The following is a 9,190-nucleotide window of genomic DNA, read 5'->3' as shown; positions in this document are numbered from 1 at the left end:
AAGAAGACCAAATAAATGTATACAAACCCACAGTTTTGCATGAAGTAAGATGAAAGTTGATGGAAAGCCATGAAGTTGTCTAAGAACTAACGTGGGTACTTACCAACTTTTATGCAAAACAAGTTTATAACTTCTGGATAGAATGGACGATAACAACCAGGCACCTCCTTGGCACTGCTCAAAACTCCTTTGTAAATAAACAACCCCACATCTTCCTTTCCCCAACTTCACTGAATCATCGAACAAGCTGGTAGCACCCTTCAATTTCCTGTGATTGAACCACTGAAGCTTAACTCCCAAAAAATCACAGGGATTGATTTTGTTGCTCTTCACATGACTGTAATACAAATACACAAAGAACATTATGAGTACAAAAACATGCCCAAGGTGGAAGGCGTGATAATATAAGAGCTCTCTGACATGCTTTTCGTTCAATATTTTCATTTCGTAGAGTTGGTTTTAGGTTGGTCGACTTTCAAACAAGTGCTTGTCACGAAACAAATCTGCGAAGATCTTCACCGTCCTCTTGAGGTGGTAGAACGCACGCCCCTCTCGTTTTGAGCAACCCAAATTAGTTAATTAATTCGGATTGCAAACTATAATCCATATGGGTCGTTGTCCAAGTGGATGGACCAACAGTTTCGTTCACCTGCTTGGGCTTTGTAGCCCATCGACATCTTGTGCCATGTTGACTGTCAGTCAATGGTGTTTTCTACGCTGCCTATTTATGTATCCTTGGCCATCGACTTGCAGTTTTAGTGATGAGGAAGATACAAAGGACCCAACATTGCATCAACCTCTGTATCCCTAATATGGCTACTGTGCTCATAACATTCTCTTGAGAAAATAAAAACTTAATGTTTACTATTGAAACTCCATGGAATTTTTGCAATTTTTTTTTGTACGTACAAAACTGATACGAAGCCATGGCTCATAGATGTCACTACTATGCAATGACATAAAAACAATCACATAATGTGAATTGATATGTGTTAAACTTGGGTGAACAACACAAGCATAATATGTATTAGCACTTGGGCATAGTCTATATTGGCACTTTGTTAAATTTTTGACAAATGGTTCCGAGGAGGTTTATAGTTATGCTGATAGGCATTGTATTATGAGGTTGTTGTTGGTGACACTGTTGAGATTTGTCGTCCTCAACAGGGGTCGCGAATCTCAAGAATGTCGCCCCCTTTTAAACTCTCTCCATCACGTCTTCCAAGAGCTACAAATTCTCGTCAACGTCGCTATATCTACAGGGCCATGGACAACGATGAAGGATTTTATTTTGAGGGTGCACACAAGCGTGGAAGTGCTTCCACTAGAAGGTCGAGATCAGAGTCCCATCCCTTTTCTAATTGTGGAGGTTATCTTTATTTTTACACTTCCCCTTTAGCAAAGTCTCCACGAACATCTAAAGGCGTTAACCGTCACTAAAGACTAATTCTCCAGGAAAATTCAGATGATGAAGATGATTTTTCTCCAAATACAGAACAATGATTCCAAGACTCACCAAAGCATTTAGCGACAATTAAAATACTCGCCTTGGTTAAGCATTCTGATTCCACTATAAACGATATTTGAAGAAAACATTTAGATGGAGGAATATTTAGAATGATTGATACAATTAATGGTAGTCCACCCCTACCAGTGCGAAAGCGCTCTAGGATTCCAAAGAAATATTTGCTAGAAGATGAATATGTTGAGGATGAGGATGATTATGAAGCACTATAATCGAAGAGAAAGTTGAAACCTAAGAGGGGATTAGAAGAATTGTATCAGGATGATGAGGATGAAAAAGGACCTCCATCAAGTAATGAAGATTATGAAAGTTCAGATTCTGAGATTGATGATGTCAAGATGAGGAAAGCAAACATTCCATCTTTTATATTTGACAGTAAAAAAGTTCCTTTGACTGCACGACAGAGGGTTGTTCAATTCTCAAGAACAGTTCTAGAAGCTAGAGAAAGTTTGATTGAATTTCCAGATGGGTTGCTTGACTTTAGTCGAAGGAAATGTCAAGAAAAGATTCCAGAATTTGAACAAAAACTGAAGAAAGCAGATGCAACTTAGAGACACAAGATGCAAGCTGAAAAGGCAACTCAAAAGATTAAGGATGATGTAATTAAGAAAATATTAGGGCAAGCCACTCTTAAGCAAAAGCTAGAGGAAAAGCTCTGCAGACAAATGGATGAAATGACACAGGAGAACAGGGATGCTGCAAAGAAAATTACTCCAAATACGATAAAATGGGTTATTGGGCCATCCGGAACAATTGTTTCATTTTTTGAAGATGCATAATTTCTAGGCATATTCAATTCTATACCATGCAGGTATCCTCCTGCTCGTGAGAAATGTGCAAGGCCATCCTGTAAAAAGACATACAAATAGAGAGATTCAAAGTCTAATCTTCCTCTATGTAGCCGTCTTTGCTATAGGTAAATTCATGATATGGCACAAACTCTCTCAACTCGTTAGTTGTGTGGTTTTCATTTCCTTCATTTCATGTATTTCTGGAAGTAAAATAGTAATGAAGGTGAATGTAATGTTACTATATGGTTGACCCACACCAAAAATACTTACAGAAGGAGGTCGTTGTAAATGTTAGAATGGGAAGCGCTAAATAAGAAGAGGACATGCACAAAAGAATGCTGCTATAAATATCATTCTCGGAGAATGCAATGGGTTCTTTGTAATTCTCTATTTACAATGAAATTAATATATTTATTCCAATTTAGATAGTGTTGTAAAAAAAATCTTCGTCATGAGAGCACGTAATCCACTTGTTGCCCATCCAAAATCACAACATGATACAAATACTTAAAATTCTTCTTTAAATTGCAACATAGAAAAACACCAATTCAATTCGTTAATGCTTCTGAACACCCCATTTTCGCAATAGCTTTTTTTTCTCCCCATCTAAACAACTTCCTATTATAATCTCTAAGATGTTTGAACAACTTCTTCTTATTATAATCTCTTAGATGTTGTTTAAAAAAAAAAGGGTAAAATCTAGTGATATCTCCTCAAAAATCTAATTTAATGATGAGTTTATTGTGGATTGCACTACATTCCTCTACACTTTTATGGACATGTCTTTGCAACTTTTTGGTACAAATGGTAAGTAATGATTGCAAGGTAACTGAAAATTGGATTCATTTTATTAAAAAATAAAGATGGTTCATTACAAGTGTCACTGTCATGTCCGTTAGAAGAAAAAGCACACAAACAAAAAGCGCCGCACCCGAACGTGTCAGGCTTGAAAGCAAAAAGAAAAAAAAAACTGAAATTCAAATTTAAAGTATTTCGTAAATTCATAAATAATCATAAAATATGGAGGGATTATGGAGGGTTTCCCTCTGTTTGTGTGCCGTTGATGGGGCTGTCAGCTGGCTCAGTATGAGTTCTTATGATTCAGACGCACTGCAAGATTGGCAAGAACGCAACACGATAACGAGAATGTGTTGTCACGTTCCGCCAGAGGTTCAAATCGCCGCCGCTCGAGTACCAAGTGACAGACATTTCAGAAGCGGAAGAGGACCCAGTCAAGGAAAAAACACTTCGGAGATTTCAAGGTATCCATGGTCATGGAGGCTTTCTGGACTCGCAGAGCAAAGTTGATTCGAATTATTTTTGAAGCTTCTGCAGCTATTGTCAAGTAGATTTCAAGGTATTCATGGTCATGGAGGCTTTCTGGACTAGCAGAGCAAAGTTGATTTGATTTATTTTTGGAGGTTCTGTAGCTATTATCAAGTATTTGGATGGAGATTTCACGGTATCCATGGTCATGGAGGCTTTCTGGACTCGCTGACCTAAGTTGATTCGAATTATTTTTGAAGCTTCTGTAGCAATTGTCAAGTATTTAGATGGAGATTTCAAGGTATCCATGGTCATGGAGGCTTTCGGGACTCTCAGAGTTGATTTGAATTATTTTTGAAGCTTCTGTAGCTATTGTCAAGTATTTATCGATATATGGATATTTTAATTGGACTTTAAGAGCCTGTCCTAGCGTTAGGTAGAAGCCTGGCCTCCGGTCATAGGTGGATGAAGCCCCTAAGAAATCTCTCTTTCCTCGCCCCCTGCCTGCCTATAGAAAGCGAAGCGGAGGTCTGTGGGAGTGCAAAAGATAGATGTCTGGGCAGGTGCGCTGTAGTTGTGTTCGACATCTGCCACATGCGATTTATTACGGTTAGTGCATACATTCTTTCTGTCTCCTTCCTTCTAAAGAAAGCTTGGTTGAGCGTTAAAGCATCTTTAGTGATCGTGGTCGTGCTTCTGTCTTTTGATATCGAGTAATTTATCCATCCGTAGCGAAGACAGGCGCGGAACGAACGCGATAAACCGCCCGGGACGCTTCTATCAACACCTAAGAATTCGATGGAGATGAGTGACTAACATCGGACTGATTTAAATACCTTGAACAGTTGTTTTGTTTTTGCTCTGTTTGGTTTTGTTTTTTCCTTTGCTTAATTTTCTTTTAAAGCTTTTTGCTGGCCTTCTTGTTTTTTTCCCTCTCACTGTTAATTTGTTGAGTTGTATTTTATGTGAGAATGGCTATGAGATTTTATGATTTGTTTGATAATTGTTGTTCCTGTTTGTTTGTTTTTTTTTTTATCCTTATATTTTTCTCATCTCTGATCATGTTATGGTTTATTCTTTGTTGGATTTTGGTGGTAATAATATTAAGGAAAGCCTTAACAGCCTGTAAGCTTAGGGTTGATATAGTGAGTGAAAATGAACGGACCTTGCTTTTGTTCCTCCTTCATCAAGGAGCTAAACAAAAGGCAAACGAGAGAAACGACGATAGATAGATTCTTTATAGCTGCTAGACAATCGGTAGGTTAACCTTGAGGTGGCTCCACCCTTTTCTGGCTCTGCTTGGTCCATCTTTTTTCTAGCTCTGCTTGGTCTGCGATCAATAGGGTTTTCCAAGAGAAATGTTATCATCTCCTCCCTGTGGGGAGTGTTAACCGTTTGGAACCATGTTTTCGGATCAGGGCACAGAGCTAACCTCTGTCTTAGCTACTGAGCGAAGCGCAGGCCGATAACTGAGGAAGCCCTTTATAAATCATATAGTCAGGCGGCATGAGAATTCGTAAGTCTTCCAAACCAAAGTATATTTGTTTTGGACATGAGGAGACGGATAAAACCCGTAGGCGGAGTCCTTTGATTAGTAACGCGGATACCGAAGATTGAGTGTCATATCCGGGTGTATAATTCACAGAAGCAAGGTCAGTTCGAATAAAGACATCACAAAAATGAGAAAGAGGTATGTATGTTACATTTGCTGTACATTATCATATCATGTCTGTTTATAAATGTAGACTCATTTTTAATATTTGCTATTCGTTTATGCACTGATTGTAATACAACACTGACTGATTGCAATACAATGCAGGTGAAGGAAGGCGGAGAATGTGGAGGATCTTTCATGATAATAATATTTTTGTGAGAGAGGCAGGGCAGTGTAGTAGAGCCCCAAGGGAGAAAAGCAGGGCAGTGTAGTAGAGCCCCAAGGTAAAGGGAGAGGCAGGGGCGAGTTCTCTTTCTTAGAAAATTTGTCTTACCTTTTGCTATCAAATCGTTCTCCTTACTTATTTAACCATGCATGCAATTATTCCTCCTGTTGGATTTCGTGATTTTGTGATTTCTGGCTTTTGCGTAGGATTGCAGTTACTTGGGTGTTTCATGATCAATAAAGGCTCTACGAACCAACTCAAAATGGGAAGCGCCTTTCAAACATATTATCATGGCAGAACATCAGGACTATCTTCACTAGCATTGTATCGTTGCACAGGCGCTTATAGCCGAGAAAATCAAGGTGCAGGGAATATCCTCTTCTTAACCTAGGATTAAAACCATAAAAAATTTCCAACGGCTTAAAATAGATATGGTTTAGGATTTCCTTTTGTATTTGGATCTTACATGATGGCCATCAAATTGACAGTAATCACGACTATAAATTTATGTCAGAGGCAAACATCGTTGTAGGAGCATATTAATTCAATAATGTATTTCTTTCTAGGTCTTTCACCTAGACTGTAAAAGCACTTTTCACTTAACTTGCAAATTTAAGTATTTAGTAAGTATTTAAGGTTGTATTTAGTATTTCCCATAAAATTTATTTGGTCTCTATTTAACACTAGACATAAGTTTTTCGGTCCCTCTTCAAAAGTTATCTGAAAATTTGTGGTAGTTGGTTAATATTTTTCATAATATTTAGGTTTCCTTCTGTAACATATTCATATGATATTCTAGGTTTTCATATAAAATCTCTTGTAGTTTCAGCTTTTTGTTTTTCATATGCAATTAAAATTTCTCATAAGAAATTAGATCTTCGTTTGATGATTTTGATATCACCTTGGATTTCCATATGTTATGCATTTTGTGAGAGACAAACATGGCAATTATTAATTTATGCACTATAGCTGCAAAAGTGTTGCAAAAATGTGGACAATGGAAGATGAATTATACATGTATTGTGTACAATCTAAAGGAGACATGTCATATCAAATCAATGTCATAAGGTGTTCATTTGAAATATCTCATAAGATTTCTGATCACTGAATATCAGATTTCTTTGGTCTCTATTTAAAAACTTCTTGCAAGTATTTCTAGGTCTCTCTTCAGGAGTTCACAAAATCATTGGCTACTAAGATTTTTGCTGTTCATTTGAAATTTCTCATAAGATTTCTGATCACTGAATATCAGATTTCTTTGGTCCCTATTTAAAACTTCTTGCATGTATTTCTGTGGTATTTCTAGGTCTCTCTTCAAGAGTTCTCACAAGATCATTGGCTGCTATTTGAGATTTTTCGAAATATTTTGGTTTCTTATGGGATTTCTCATAAGATTTTAGGTTTTTGTATTAAATTTGTTTTAAAAATTCTCATAGATTTTAGGTTTTTTATTAGAGTTTCTCATAAGAATTTTGATAGGACTTCAGATTCTCATACTTCTTGAATTTTTGTTTTATATTTTACGAGATAAATGATTATTGATTTATGTAATGTAGGTTCAACGCTTTTGAAGGTAGAAGATAGGTTATGCATTTATTGTGTAGCTTCAACATGAAGCACGGCATATCAAATCGACCTCATTGATTAGCTAAGCAGTGGCCTCAAAACGACTCATTGCATGGAGGTTGCTTATAAGCTTCTCATTCCAGGTTTGTATTTATTTTTCTTCCAATGTTTACTGTGCTCAAAATAATATTCATGTTGAAATCCATGGCATAAAGTTTAAACATAACATATATTCATACTCTATTTATAGGAGCAAGTCATGAGCATATCTAATTGTTTGACCTACTAGTCTTAATTAACAGATGAGTTGTTAGTCTTTTCATCAGTTAATCTTATATAGCTGCCATACATAAGTCAACGAACCCAACTAACTAGAGGGTGTGATTTCATGTTGACATTAGATAGAGTCAAGCCTTTTATTATTTATTCTAACACTTCCCCTTCATGAAAAACTTGTACTATTTTATGGCTAGCTTGATACAATTATTTATCAATGTCCATATAAACAAGTATATGTCCACTAGGCTATATGCGTTTCCAACTGCTATACTTTCTATTTCTCTAGGAAAACTTTTCAACTATGTGGTTCATCAACATTTTAACTACCCATTGGAGTCATGTGTTTTTTAAATGTATCTTTGATAATGGTTTTGTGAGAATATCTATTGACTGATCTGTTGAAGGACAATATTCTAACTTGATTCAATCCACTGAAACCTATTCTATCTATCCCAATTTGTTTTGTCCTCTCATGGAAAATTGGATTCTTTACCATCTTCAACACACTTTATTATCACACTATAGAATTGTAGAAGAAAGGCGCAGTTTTATAATTATACTTAAATGGTAAACAAGAAGATGGATTCACATGCCATACATTCTCCATGATAGATCAGCCATAACCAAGAGCAAAAAACATAGCAAGAGGACTGAATTCTTTGTGGGGTCCTTGAGACAAGAATATATGGAAGCACTTGAAATGAGATTATTTTATAAATGAGGAAGTTAGTGTATATATACCACTTGAAGTAGACTAGGTTGGCCTTTACCCAAAATAGAATAAAATACAATAAAGTAAAATGGTGGGTTTAACAACCCACTGGTCAGTCCATTATGGACCTCAACTACCCACATAGTGGGCTAGCACGTGGCCACAAGTGAATATTAGCCACATATTCTCAACAGACCCTATGAAGGAGAGCAACATTAAAGTGAATATAAAAACCACTATCCATAGACCTCTTGAGCTGTACCAAAGTATAATGCAGATAAAGAGATTCACAACACAACCATCTGAGTAATTCAGGATTTCTATTTCTTAGAATTTGATCACTGTTTCAATTTGCATGTTGCACATTGACAAAACAATTATTTGAATACTTTGGGATTAACCTTCTTGGCTGTGTTTGTTCCATTTCTTAAAATTTGATATGTTCACATTTGCATGTTGCATAAATCCTCTTTTCTTTTTCTTTTCATGTTAGTAATGTCCTTGAGTTTGGACTAGATGTTCTATACCATCTGCTTAATGTTAGTCTGAAGAGTCCATCTCAAAAGTTTTTGATTTTGTCAAAGAAACCCTAAGTCCTAGGCGTCTTACTTTTTTTGAGCCCAGCTGAACTAAGCCCCACTCAAACTTCTTTCACGTTGGTGGTTGATAAACTAAGATAACATCTTTAGTCCTGTTTAGTAGAGGATAATTAAAAAGTAAATAATCACTATAATCAATAAAAGCTTTCAAATATTGCATAAGATGATTAAAGGCATATTTGCATCTTCTCCTGGAAAATTAGTGATGTAGGCAACTTGACAACACACTGCTGCAAACATTTTACTGTTGCAGAAAGTAAGTTTAGAAAGGGAACTTGTGTTATTATTATTAGTGGTGAAGGGTATGAAATAGTTTTTCCCTTATTTAAAAATAACATAAAATAGATGCATACCAAATGTGATACTCTTTCAGTGGAGATTGTGATATAAAATATAATACTGCACCCTTTTGGGCAATTTAGATGTTCATTGGAGATGGTGCCAAACTTTTTTGCAATGCCTTTCAACTTTCAAAGGAGAAAGCTCGTATTAGCTTTATACACAAGGTTGATGTAATTGGAACGAAGTGTTTTGACATGTATTTTATTCTTTTATTTGCTTCGTTTCCCTCG

At 36.2% G+C, this 9,190-nt stretch overlaps 1 pseudogene; it reads left to right on the top strand.

The window, feature by feature from the left end:
- Positions 1–1,266: 1,266 nt before the first annotated feature.
- Positions 1,267–2,481, top strand: LOC149249258 (uncharacterized; annotated as a pseudogene).
- The last annotated feature ends 6,709 nt before the right edge of the window (positions 2,482–9,190 follow it).

The sequence above is a fragment of the Pinus tabuliformis genome, chromosome 7 (genome assembly GCF_031772625.1).
Source record: "Pinus tabuliformis cultivar Carrire ecotype Pingquan chromosome 7, CPIR1, whole genome shotgun sequence".
NCBI lineage: Eukaryota > Viridiplantae > Streptophyta > Pinopsida > Pinales > Pinaceae > Pinus > Pinus tabuliformis.
Note: the sequence above shows the minus strand (reverse complement) of the source record. Positions and strands in the feature narration are given on the sequence as shown.